We start from the raw sequence: 14,444 nt of genomic DNA on the forward strand, positions 1-14,444 counted from the left end.
AAGCGAATCACATCAGGAATGGCTGACAAACGCTGACCTGTCACCAGCCCCCGAAAAGCCGACAGGGCCGCCAGATGAACCCGAAGAGAAGACCAGGCCAGGCCCCTATCCAGGCCATCCTGCAAAAACTCTAGAATGTTAGGCAGAGAAGCGCGAAAGGAGACCACTCCCCACGCTCGGCACCATTCCTCAAAAAGACGCCAAACCCGTACATAAGCCCGAGAGGTAGAAAGCCTCCGGGACCCCAAAAGTGTAGAGATCACCTTGTCGGAATATCCCTTCTTACTCAGGCGGCCCCTTTCAAGAGCCAAGCCGTAAGACAAAAGGGAGACGGGTCGAACATGGGAATGGGACCCTGCGTCAGAAGATCGCACCCGAGAGGCAGAGGAAGAGGATCCGCCACCAGATGCCTCACCAGATCCGCATACCACGGACGACGAGGCCAATCCGGAGCCACCAAAACCACCAGCCCCGGATGGCGAACAACGCGAAGCAGTACTCTGCCCACTAATGGCCAAGGAGGGAACACATACAACAGCCCCTCCGTTGGCCACGGTTGGACCAGAGCATCCAGACCCTCGGCCAGACCGTCCCTGCGACGACTGAAGAAGCGGGGTACTTTGGCGTTGCCACTTGTAGCCATCAGATCCATCAGGGGCTGCCCCCAAGCACGCACTAGCAACTGAAACGCCTCGGCGCCGAGACACCACTCTCCCGGATCCAAGAAGTGACGACTGAGGAAGTCCGCCTGAACGTTTTCTACCCCGGCAATGTGAGAGGCCGAGAGGTCCAGAAGATGCGACTCCGCCCAAACCATGAGCCGAGCCGCCTCCTGCGCCACCAGCGTGCTCTTGGTGCCCCCCTGACGATTGACATAAGCCACCGCCGTGGCATTGTCCGACAGGACTCTGACCGACTTGCCCAACAAAAGGGAGTGGAAAGCCAACAGCGCCAGCCGGACCGCCCTGGTCTCCAACACGTTGATCGACCAGGAGGCCTCCTCCGTGGACCAGGTTCCCTGAGCTGAGTGACCCAGGCACTGGGCCCCCCAACCCAGGAGACTCGCATCCGTAAGGAGCACCGTCCACTGCGGAAGATCCAGACCCACCCCCTGAACTAGGTGAGGGGTCCGGAGCCACCAACGCAGACTGCAGCGCGCCAAGCCTCGCAGGGGAACCGGAACATCCATCCCGTGCCTCTGGGGAGACCACCTCCGGAGCAGAGCATACTGGAGAGGACGCATGTGGGCCTGCGCCCACCTCACCACGTCCAGGGACGCCGCCATCGACCCCAGGACCTGGAGGAAATCTCGCGCCCGAGGACACCGGGACGCCAAAAGCAGGCGAATCTGAGACTGCAATTTGCTCACCCGGGCCTCTGGGAGGAAGACCTTCCCCAAGGAGGTGTCGAACAGCACCCCGAGGTACTCCAGACGCTGAGCCGGAACCAACCGACTCTTGGAAAGGTTGACCACCCAGCCCAGCGACCGGAGAAACTCCACCACCCGAGCCGTAACCCGGGAGCTTTCCTGCAACGACTTGGCCCGAATTAACCAGTCGTCCAGGTAGGGGTGTACCAGGATGCCCTCCGACCGCAAGGCTGCCGCGACGACCACCATCACCTTGGTGAACGTCCGGGGAGCCGTGGCCAGCCCAAAGGGAAGCGCACAGAACTGATAGTGCCGACCCAAGATCGCAAAGCGCAGGAAACGCTGATGAGAGGCCCGAATAGGAACATGCAAGTAGGCCTCCGTCAGATCGAGAGAAGTGAGAAACTCCCCCGGCTGAACCGCCAGAATGACCGACCGCAGCGTTTCCATACGGAAAGAGGGAACCTTGAGAGCCCTGTTGACCCCTTTCAAATCGAGGATGGGCCGAAAAGTCCCCTCCTTCTTGGGCACCACAAAGTAAATGGAGTACCTGCCCGTGCCCCACTCCGGGGGGGGCACCGGAACTACTGCCCTGAGATCTAGCAAGCGCTGAAGGGTCTGGCGAAACGCCAGCGTCTTCCCAGGAGTCTGACATGGAGAAGCGAGGAAAAAATCCGGCAGAGAGCGGGCGAACTCCAGGGCATAACCGTCCCGCACCACCTCCAGGACCCACTGATCGGACGTGATCTCGGCCCATTTGGGAAAAAAGTCGCGCAGCCGGGCCCCCACCGGAACCAAGGGGGGCGCCGGCAAGGCGTCATTGTGCAGGACGGGAAGCGGGGGAACCGGCGGAGGGATTCCCTGCCCCCCGACGGGCCCCCCGAAAGGGCTGCATGCGCTGGAAGAACCGACCCCGGGAAAACCCCGGAGACTGGAAAGAAGCAGCCCCACGCCCAGGGCGATACTTGCGAAATTCCCGCAAACGCCCCCGGGCCGCACCACCCCGAGACGCCGGGCGGGCACGGTCCTCCGGCAAACGGGGAACTTTCGAGTCCGACAGAGTCTGAATCAACTTATCCAAGTCCTCTCCAAATAAAAACGACCCCCGAAAGGGAAATTTAGTAAGCTTAGCTTTGGACGCAGCATCCGCCGCCCAAGCGCGCAGCCACAACACACGCCTTGCGGCCACGCCAAAAGCCATGGACTTAGCCGAGATCCGCACCAAGTCATACAGAGCATCCGAGAGGAATGAGGCAGCCATCTCAATCTTCGCTACCTCCTGATCCACCAGAGACCAGTCGTCAGACTCTCGATCCAAGACCCGCTCCGCCCACCGAAACACGGCGCGAGCGACCAGTCCCCCACAAATAGCCGCCTGGACCCCAAAGGCAGAGACTTGAAAATTTTGCTTAAGGATGGTCTCCAATTTGCGCTCCTCAGAGTCCCGCAAGGCAGAACCGCCCTCAACAGGCACGGTATGCCGCTTGGAAATAGCCGAGACCACCGCATCCACGACTGGCGAAGCTAACGTAGCCCGATCCCCTTCAGGAATGGGATACAGGCGAGCCATGCTGCGCGCCAGCCGAAACGGCGTCTCCGGCGTTTTCCACTGCTCAAGAATAATATCCCGAATATCCTGATGCATAGGAAAAGAGCGGGAAACGGAACGGATCCCTCGTAACAGAGGGTCCCCCACACGCGGAGTCTCCGGCGGCGCGTCCTCAAAACGCAAAGCCGAAGAAACCTGTTGAATAAGGTCAGGCAGCTCATCTCTCTGAAAAAGGCGCACCACGGACGCCTCGTCACTGGAGAACGGGAAACCCGACAACCCGCCGCCAGCTTCCGTCCCCTCCAGAGGGTCCTGGAATTCCTCAGAAGGGTCCAGGTCCTCCTCCAGACCGACACGTTCCTCCGACCACAAATCCTCGTCCCACGACACCCGCGGACGCTTGGACAAGAGAGGCGGCGGAGGGGACGTCACGTCAGACGAGAGAGGCAAAGCCGCAGGGAGCGCGGAGGAAACCCCACCCCCCGAGACCCCCTGGGCGCAACCGGGACCCCCAGCCGCCTGAAAATAGGCTTTGCATAATGAAAAGAAAAAATCAGGGGAAAAACCCCCCGAGGGTCCCAAGGGACTCCCTGCCACAGCAGGGGACCCAGCAGAAACCTGCCCCTGCTTAGCCAAAACAGGGGGAAGGTCACCTGAGGTGGAAGACAAAATGGAGGGGCCAGACAGAGAAGATGGCGTCTTTCCCGCCAAAACAGCTCCCTCCACAGCCTGCAGCGGCTGAGAGACCTGAATAGTCTCAGCCGCTAAAACAGGCAAGCCGGCATCAGCTGTCAAAATATCAGCTGAGAGGGAATCCTCTAAAACCCGACCGTCGGCGGCTCGGGGAATCCCTCCGTGGGCGGCCGGAGAAGACCGGGCTTCTCCACCGTTCCCTGCCGACTCGCGAGGCACCATCGGCGGGGAGCTCTGGGCGCCTGCAGCCGCTGCCGACGGAGCTCCTCCACCGCACCGGCCTGAACACCGCTTGCACAGGCCGGCCGCGAGTGCCTCGCGTCTGGAGCACAATGAGCACTTTTTCCCTTTAGAAGTGCTCATTGCTCCATACGCGACCTAGCTGTAAAAAAGTGCCGGTTAGTTGAAAAAATACAGTAAAATACAGTTTTCTTAAAGGGATACAACCCTCCAGACCAGCACTACCTCAGGATTTTTTTTTTTTTTTTTTTTTACAGAACAGACTCCACAGGCTCTCGAAGCAATATGCCTTGCTTGATTTAGGGGGCAAGGCTTACTGCTGAGGCTCCTCTAAAAAAATATGGGGAGGTGGAGGAAGTGGGGGGAGGGACCCCGCTCGTGACCCGCCGGGTTTGACACCCCCGAGGTCGGACGAACCCCTAAACAGAGTCCGTCCAAGCTCCGTCCGGCTAAAAACAGGGACAATAAACCCCTAAACAAATTCCAACAGCCCTACCAAGGGAGATGGGTACAGATCACTCAACACCTGCTGGAGACTGAAAGAAGACAGACTGAGGGAAATAGAGAGGAGGGGCTAGGATATACTGTCCCAAAGTTTTGTTTTCAGTCTCCACCTGCTGGTCATGATTAGATATATACCCCAATCGTAAAGTTAACCTCTACTGGTCTGGAGAGTGCTAAAGAAATGCCATTAAAAAAAAAAATTAAAAGCAATTTAAAACAGACTGTAGGTGTCTATTGGCATCTTAAACGGCACTTACATCACACCTACAGAGGCACTTTATTACATTTAATGCCACTGAAGGCATGGCTAATGCCAAAAGTGGCATTAGGCATCGTAAAGCGCCTCCATAGATATGATTTATGTGAAAGGTAGATGTTGGAAAAATAGGCCTTAAAAACCCTGACCTACATTTCCGGCGCCTATCTTTCCCAAAACCATAATTCTATAAATGGGGCCATTGCATGACTGACAAGTGATCGTCGGCCATATTTAAGGCAGCCTTCACCAACGGCGCCATTTATAGAATCTGGGCCTTTGTGCAAAAACAATGCAGAATTTTATATGCAGAATTATATGCAGAATTTCCAAAAGGTTTACACATAATTCTCTCATGAATATTTTGTAGACCTTTCTGCATATACAGCAGTATTCGATAAGCAGAAATAGGCCACTTATAAAATTGCCTGGGGATATACAGAAAATGTTCTGCTGATATTTGTACATGGTGTGCATGTAATTGGAGGGATGGAGATAGACGAGAACAGTGGAGTTACAAGATAAGAGAAGATTCATATTAATAGTATAATATAGTGACTTGCCTCAGAGCAAGTGCAACTTTGTGCATGAGATTTCAGGGAAGCAATTAAGGCAGACAGGTGCTTAGGTTGTCTTTATCAGTATTTTACTTTTTAGCCTATAATTAAAAAAAATATTAAAAGTACAATACACACACTATTTAAGCCCATGAACCTTTACAGCCTATGCACCCTATTATAACATTCTCTCGTTGTAAATGATGTTAAACTGCAAAGTTCAGTACAGCAAAACATGCATTATAATCTTCTGGCAAAGCTGAGAGGGACTGAGGCATTTGTTCATCTATGCTGCCAGCTGGTAAATTCTTTTACAGCGACTGGAGGGTGCAGGCATTAATCGGATTCAAAACAACACTATCAAAATGAAAAAAGAGGATTAATACAATAGCCACTTGCATCTCCCTTTATTTGCAGAGAAGAAAATTCAAAATGTATCGCATCAGGGGAATAAATTTTGAGAGAACACCAGGTGTTCAAGAATCCAAAATCAATTCCCAGGTTTTTAGTTTGGAAATAAGTCTGTGGCCTGGAGTCTTCACAGAGTACATGAACCTACCACAGTAAATCACATCATGAAAGAACAGTCATCACAGCTTGTGATGCATGAAGTGCACTGATTTTTGCCTTCATTTTAGTAAATGCCAGTCCACAAAATAATTATTTTATTTCTGCTGGTCCATAGGTGTCAAAAGGTTGAAGAACACTACCCTAGACTGAGGTGCCAATTCATAGATTTCTTTAACTTTATTTTGAAAGTAAGTAAAAAAAAACTTAGCGGAGAACTTATGAAGGAATGGTAAAAGACTGCCTTTTACCTCATCTTGATTTCCCGCAGGATTCAGCAACCTGTAGTATCTCAGTCCCGCAGATTACTGAATCCCTTTTTAAAGGAATAATGCTGCTTGAGACCAATGCGTTATTTCAGGAGGCTCACTGCTCCCAGACCAACTGAGCAGGTATTATAAGCCAGGTGTCATTCATAAACCCTTTCTTCCATGAACAGTGTGGTATCCACTTCAATCTCATGTGTACCTTTGCCAGCCAAAAGCGGTTCTTCTCCAGAATTTTCTTCTTTGAACACAGAAGTATTCGTTTAGCACATTTGCTCCTTTCACTAATATACCTAAAAACATTTTTGTCTCCCTTTTTTATATTTATAACCATTTGCTTTTCCACTTACATTTTCACCAGACATCTCTCTTTTTGCTTCTTTTAGTTTCATCTGGTATTCCTTTCTGTACTCCTATTCTTGAGTTTTTTGTTTTTTTTTAATATTTCACAAATGCCAACTCTTTTGCCTTTATTTTCTCTGCCACTACTTTGGAGAAACAAACGGTTTCCTTTTTCTTATTTTTATTTTCCTCACAAAGGTTGCTAGCTATTTTTATTGCTCCTTTCAGCTTGAACCACTGCTTTCTGCTTCTCTTATGTTCTCCCGTCCTATCAGCTCTTTCTTCAGGTACTCCCCCATCTTGCTAAGTGTGCACATTTGAAATCCAGAACTTTGTGTTTTGTATGGCTTTAGCTGTTATATCAATCCAAACTGTTTGATCGCTACTTTCCAGGTGGGCATCCACTCAGACATAGAGACACCTTCCTCATTTGTAAGCACCAGATCCAGTATTGCTTTTTCTCTCATGGGTTCTGCCACCATTTCTCTGATCAGAGCCCCTTGAAAGGCATCCATGATCTCTACTTCTTTCCAATTCCACAAACAGATCTTTCCAGTTCACATCCAAAGGTTGAAATCAGTCGGCCACAGTGCTTCCCCTTTCTTTCCCAACTTTTGGATATCTGCAACCAGTGGCGTAGCGAGGGTGAAAGGCGCCAAGGTGGCACTCTTCTCCCTCCCCTGCTCCTTCCCCCATACCTCCTTAACTTTCCCGGCACGAGCAGCATTACCAACTTGCTATGTGCGTCATTGGCTCTCTCTCTGACATCACTTCCTAGGTGCAGGACCCGGAAGTGACATCAGAGGGAGAGCTGACGCTAGCACAAGTTGGAGTTGCTGCTTGCACCAGCGAAGAGCTAGAGGTACACTGGGTGAAGTGAAGGCACACACGTGGCAGAGGAAAAAGAGTGGGAAGGAGCAGGAAGCAGAGAGGAGGAGGGGTGCCAGCACCCCCACCAAGATGGCACCCGGGGTGGAATGTCCCCCTGCCCCCTAACTATGCCACTGTCTGCAACCAGATTTTTTATTAGTTTGCTGCAATTGAGTCAGAGGTCTGTAGACAACACCCTTGTAGATAGAACTATACTGCCTACGTAGATTTGTCGTTTTCTTTGGTGGGGCAATGCATTCAGTTACAGGGGCAAACAGCCAAGTTTACTTAAATGTGAAAACATGAGGTTTTTTAAGGCAAGAAATACCTGCCTGATTTTAAAATATAACTCCTTTATTGAGATAGAAGCCTATTCAATTTCAAGCTCTGGAACAGAATTATTTGGCACCTCGCAACCAATTAAAGAACAAGAGAGTTAACTTCTACATTAATAACTGTGATAGAACAGCAAAACCTTGATTTTTTATTTTTATCAAGGTTTAGGCCCCCTTTTATCAAGCCACATTAGGGTTTTTTTTAATCTTTGGCTGCTGCGGTAAAAGCTCTAATGCTCATAAGAATTCTTTGAGCATCAGAGCTTTTACCACAGCGACTGGTGATTTTTTTTTTTAAACCCTAATGCGGCTTGATAAAAGGGAGCCATAATGTTATAAGAATGGAAAATTTAACTTTTAAGAATTCTGCTGTAGAACTAAATGATCCAGCAGTTTACTGATTTTGAATAATTACTGTATATTTTCTTTGTTTTCCAATATTGCTAAAAGGCAATTCTAAGAGATCTGTCTGACAAGATAAAAGAACATGTACATAGATGAAAGATAAAAATGTTTTGTTGGTGATGTATCCTGGTGTATTACAGTTGCACAAGTTACAATTTTGAATACCAGACAAAGGGTCATTTTATTAAGGTGCGATAACCAATTTAGTGCGTACTAAATGCTAACATGCCCATAGAATAGCGTTACCACGCGCTAAATCGGTTAGCATGCCATAGTAAAAGGAACCCATAAATTGCAGAGAAATTGAAGATTCTTTCCCAACTTGATTCTCCTCTGCATCCTGGCTAGCACTTTAACTGGTGAGTTTATTATTAATACCTATACTGATTTATCTTTCTCTGCCTGTATAAATTATAACTTCTGGGACAAAGATTTAAAATCAGATGGTATGCATGAAATCTCTGGTCGCATTTGTGTATAAATATCATGTATCAATATTTCTTTTTATGCCACTGGCTGGCTGGAAACAGAGAATTTCTTTCATGAGCTGTGTCAGGAGACAGATGTTGTGTTTGCCAGTTTGAAGACAATAAAGACATTCTTTGAGTTGTCTGTAGTCTTTTTTTCCCCATGACCTTCTCATTATAAGGTTCTTGTTCCTTTGCAGATACCAGGCAGTGGATGATGGTGATGATGGCAAATGTCACAATTACTAATGTTTTAATAAGAAGGCAATTATTCTGTGGTATATCATATCACACTGAGATTTTGCTATTGTCTCTGTTATATTTCTGCTGTTACAAGAAAAGAACACTAAAGCAGGCAGTAATATGTTAAATGAAATAGGTTTATGATTGATAGTTGTAAGGTATGAAATGAAAATTTGTAGAATGACAGTTCTACTTTTGTATAAAAGCAATAAAATCTTTGAACTAAACAAATGAAAACAAATGGTATAAATTAAAGAACTAAGGCCAGTATTGGGCCAGCCTTGTACGGTTTGTGTCCCATATATGGTGATTCGGTGTAGGATGGGCTGGGAAGGGCATCAATGGGACTCCACTAACTTGGAACATGAGAACATTACTGGCTAGACTTTACGGTAGATATTCTGCAAACAACGGGATGGTTGGATAGGCTGGAGTGAGCTTAAGATGGCAACTTCAGCAGCTGAAACCCAGGACAATACTAGGTGGACTTTAGCTAATGGCCCAGAAATATCAAAGAAGAGACAAGTTAATTTAATTGTGTATTTTTAATGAAAATAACTAATGGACATACTGGATGGCCCGTTCAGGTCTTTATCTGCCTTAATTTACTGTTACTAGAATGCACCTGAGAAGGGTGGGGTTCAAAGCAATTTATCTGTATATTCTAGCCAGGCTGAATATGAGTCTCCTTTGACTGGCCAAAAATATATGTGGGTTTTCACAGTACATGTAGTTTTAGGCACACTCCAGGAAAGGTGTTTCAGGGAGTAGACATCGGGCAAGTTAGGGAAAAAATGCACATACCAGTAGACTGGATTTTCAGACAAAGCAATGTAGGAGTTCTGCTGTCATTTATAAAACCACAAAAGCTTACTAAAGCTTAGCACATGCTAACCCCTAGATTCTTTATAAGTTGCCCAAATTTGGGTACACAGTGTAATTGCACATTCAAATTAATTGCAGTACAAGTCCAAAAGGGATCGGGTCAGTCCTGATTTGGGGGGATTCTCAGCAGTACTAAAATTCAAAGCAAGTAGAATCGGTCCGAGCCTAAAGAAGGGCCCCCATACCCCCTGAACAGTCTGGCATCTTTCTCCATTTTCTGTTCCTGGCTCTCCAGAGTAAAGTATTGTCCCTTTTCAGAGAAAGGAAGCCTTCCTTAGTGTAGCACTAGCAGCAGTCTTTTTCACAGGCTGCCTCAGACCAGCACTATGCTTTTCCCCCTAACCCTCCCTATCCCTTCTGATGCAACTTCTTGTTTTTAGAAGGGCGGGATGGGTCAGAGGGAAAGGTACAGTGCAGGCCGGAAGCAGCCTGTTCATAAGGCTAACTGTGGAAGGCTTCCTTACTCTGAAAAGATATAATACTATACACAAGGGAGTTGCACAAGGAGCAAGGGAGAGCCCGCAGGCAGGGCAGGGAGTAGAGGAAAAGATACCAGACTGTGTGGGGAGGGGGGGAGAAGATATGTAATAGGGATTCTTGGGCAGCAGTCCAGATGGTGCAATTTGGAAGAGTACGGATTCTCAGGCAGTCCGGATTTCTGGTTTCCAGATTTTTTTTTACTTCTACTGTAATTAACCATTAACATTTATTTGTGTTAGTTGACACTAATTTGGACTTATGCATCTGCCTATGTGTTATAATGCTGTAAATCCAAAGTGCCTCGTGTACAAGCCAAAGGGGGCATAGGCAGGCTAGGGGCGTTACAAAAATTTAAACTGGATTGTGGGTCCAGCTTGCACACAAGGATTTACACCTGGTTCAGGAAACATATTCTTTACGCCCAAAGTTGGGTGAGGGAATCAACATTAAGTATTTTTCTATAAAGGGTACTTGGAGCAGAGACTTTTATAGAATGAGTTTAGCATGGATCTTTCCGACAGAGGTGTCTCTAGACAGAAATATATGGGGTGGCAACAGGAGGCCAAGTTAGATATGTGTGTGTTGGGGGAGCCAAAGCGAAATTTCCATATATCATACATACCACATGAAACCAGGTCAGGACAGCATACTGGTGTTATGGTATCCTCTCCTGGCTTGAGGAAGGAAGTGTTGATCTCAGAAAACTAATCAAAAATGTATTAAAATTAGTCCAATAGAAAGGTACCAACTTATTTTCCATTTCTTGTTTTATTTATTTTCTCAACTTTTATTAACACAACTACCATATTACTTAGCCCTAGTTTTTTAGGTTTCTACCATGTACTTGTGATCTGGATTGGCCACTGTTGGAAACAGGATACAGGGCTAGATGGACCATTGCTCTAATCCAGTGGTCTCAAACTCAACCCCTTTGCAGGGCCACATTTTGGATTTGTAGGTACTTGAAAGGCCTTAGAAAAAAGTTAATGTCTTATTAAAGAAATGACAATTTTGGATGAGTTAAAACTCTTTATAGTTTATAAATGTTCCCCCCCCCCCTTCTTTGCAGCATCCTCCAGCTTCCTCCCTGGCCTCCTGGTCTTAGTTTTAGCTAATTACGGCAGGCTGCCATCAGCTTCCACAGCACGTTTCCTCTGCCGTGGTCCTGCCCCTCCTCCGACGTCAGGAGCAGGATCGTGACAGAGGGAACATGCTGCTGAGGACAACGGCAGCCTGCAAAGATTGCTAGAGCACCAGCAATCCTCTCTGCAGGCTGCAGGAGTTCAGGGGGGAAGCCGGAGGACGGCGCAACAAGCGGGCAGCACTAGTACAGGCTGCGGGCTGCAAAATAGTACCTGGCGGGCTGCATGTGGCACCCGAGCGGCAAGTGTGAGACCACTGCTCTAACCTAGTATGGCTATTCTTATCTTCTTACATATGTTCTTATGTTTTTCTACCTTTGATGTCTGGTGATTTTCTAATTGTGTTGGTCCCAGTTTCTGGTTTGTTCTTTCCTTCATCCTTTCAAAATTCTCTTGCCAGGGTTTCCTGTTCATTTGTCAATTTTCTCTTCTCCTTTCTTTTCAGTTTTATTCAATTTATTTTTCTGCCTGCCCATCTTTCCAGATTTAATTCATTCTTACTAACCAGTCTTTAATGTTCCTTTTTACTTCATCTACCTACAAACATTCATCTTTCCCTCACCCTTGTTCTCTCCATGCCCCTTCCTCTTATTCTCTAGTCTTTCACTAATTGTATCCTTTCACCCCTTTCAATTCAGCATCTCTCCTTTCTCTCCCACCCCTCCATCCAGTGTCTCAACTTTAATTTCCATCTTTCCATCCATCTCCTCTCTCCTGATCTTTCCATCTAGCATCTACCCTATCTCTTTCCATCTTTCTACATAGCATCTTCTCTCTCCCCCTTCCATTCAGTTTGTCCTCTGTCACTCCATCCTTCCATCTAGCACTTTTTTAATCTTCCAGTCCTTTCATCTAGCATGTCTCCTTTCTCTCCCCATCCTTTCATCTAGTATCTCCGCTCATCTCCCTATCCTTTCATCCAACTTCAGCAGCCTCTATTTCTTTTCCTTCAATCCAGCATATCCTCTTTTTCTCTCCCTCCTTGTATTGTCTCCCTTTTCTGTCCCCATCTTTCCAGTGTCTCTCCTCTTTCTCTTCCCCCTTGCATCCAATATCTCCCTGCTTTCTGTCCCCATCCTTCTAGCATTTCCCCTTTCTCTCCCTCCTTGCATCCTTCTTTCTGACTCAGCACTTCCAGGGTCTCTCCCTATCGGCATCTCTCCTGCCCTTTTCATTCAGCATGTCCCCTTATTCTCTAACCATTTTCCATCCATTTTTTCTCTTTCCCTGTCCTCCATTGTGTTTTCTGATTCCTGCCGCTACTGCTGTTTATCCCAACGAGCAGCAGCGGTGGTGGCAAAACAATAAAAGGCAAGAACAGGGTCACAGACTTCAAGCCTGTGCTGTTGACCCTGATGGTCCTTTGCCCCTCTGATGTCAAATTTCTGTTTCAGGTCAGGGGTCCAGCAGAGCCAACAGTGCAGGTTTGAAGCCTGCGGACCTGTTCTTGCTTTTAATTGTTTTGCTACTGCCACTGCTTGTTGAGGGAAGCAGAAGCGGCAGCCGGTTCGGTGGTGGCACAGTGAGAAGAGAATTTTCCACTTTGACGGGAGTGCAAGAGATGACTTGCCAAAACATGCGACTTGGCACATCTGTGAAACTGGGATGGCTAGCCATTTGGGGGCCATGCTTTCTGATGCCTAAAATTTGACACCATTTACAGAACCTGGCCCTAAATCCTAAGAAACATATTGGTGCTAAACAGTGTTGTATAAGGACAATCCAAGATGAGCACCCTTTATAGAATAGTGCATAGTACCAATATCTGTGCCCAGCTTCGGGTACAAGTATTTACACCAACTGAAACCAGGTGTAAATCCCAATGTACAAGTCAGGCACAGATCCCCTGAATTCTATAACATTATGCATTTTAAGGGAACGCCTCTGACTCATCCATGTCCCTCCCATGGTATGACCTGTTTTTAGATCCATGCAGAAACACTTAGGCACTATTCCATAAATTGGCGCATAACTGTAATACCATACCAATCTGTGCCATTTAGATGCCTTACCTCCATTATAACATTTTTCCACACTGAAAAATTGGCACAGAAATAGTTCAAAATACTAGGACCTCCTTTTATGAAACTGTGATAGCAGTTTCTAGCACAGGGAGCCACGCTGAATGGCCCGCACTGCTTCCGACGCTCAATGAGTTCCTATGAGCGTCAGGAGCAGCACGGGCCATTCACGCTAGAAACTGCTATCGCAGTTTCATAAAAGAGGGGGTTGATGTCATCTATAAAATTACCTAGTGTCTACTGATTGTTAACACACACCAAGCTATTCTGTCTCTTAAATTTCACTCAAATCTTATAGTGCACCACTCAAAAGAGGACGTGGCCATGGGAAGAGCATGGTCGGGACAGCGGCATTCACTAAAGACCCGTGCAGTATTACTCAATACTGGGAATCTGCACGTAACTTGCGTGATAAGATTTGTACCTGGTTTCAGTTGCGCACAGTGGGGTAAAAATCCCAGCACTATTCTGTGAAGACCACCCATCCCAGAACACCCATTATAGAATACCCCTAGTTCTATAACTGGTCACCTGCATTTATAGGCTGCTTATGTGTGTAAATGTACAGAATACTATCAATTTCACAGGTGTGTACACTTATGTGCATAGGTGCTAGCAGGGTATCTAACTGCTATTCTGTAGAGGAGTACGTAAGTGGTATGGGGGCAAATCTTTAACTGGGTGCTACAAGTTAGGGCCCTAGATGCGGCATGCTGACTGCTAATTCTATAACAGCATCTGAGCATCCAGGATTCTGTAACAGAGCATAAGTTGGTATCTTTTTTCCTACATTTAGGTGAACCTACTTATGCCATGTCAATAGCAGCCACACCTAAATGTTACCTAAATGATACCGCTGAGAACCACGAGTAGCGGAGTCACGGCAAATCAAGATAAATATTATAAATGACGATAAAATACAACATTTGAAACCTCCTTTTAAAGAGACAAAGATTTGGCTTTAATCCACGCAAGCTGGTTTCAAGGCAGCATTTGCTATAAAGCAGATGGAAGGAGACCCCCCCCCCCTTTCCACCGTAGCACGCAGTCATCAGAACAACTGACTGCCTATATCTCCCTTCCCCTACCTCTCTTTTTAAAAATAAAATAAAACATGACATGCGCCACTCCTATGCAAAGCACAAGAACGATTGGCAATAGAGAGAGGTCCTCCAACGGTCAGGCCGGCTTTCTGTTTCTCTCTAGCCTCACGCCTTCACTCTGGGAGCGTTCGCTTGCGTGAGGTCATCTGA

General features: G+C 47.2%; 1 long non-coding RNA gene across 1 annotated transcript; it reads right to left on the reverse strand.

Annotated features, from left to right (window-relative positions):
- Positions 1-5,028: 5,028 nt before the first annotated feature.
- Positions 5,029-14,412, reverse strand: LOC117367267. Its single transcript, XR_004540719.1, has 3 exons — positions 14,280-14,412; positions 10,651-10,732; positions 5,029-5,525 (listed from the first exon to the last, which is right to left on the reverse strand). It is a non-coding gene; the product is annotated as an uncharacterized LOC117367267 (long non-coding RNA).
- Between the last annotated feature and the right edge of the window lie 32 nt (positions 14,413-14,444).

This window comes from Geotrypetes seraphini, chromosome 9, assembly GCF_902459505.1.
Source record: "Geotrypetes seraphini chromosome 9, aGeoSer1.1, whole genome shotgun sequence".
Lineage (NCBI taxonomy): Eukaryota > Metazoa > Chordata > Amphibia > Gymnophiona > Dermophiidae > Geotrypetes > Geotrypetes seraphini.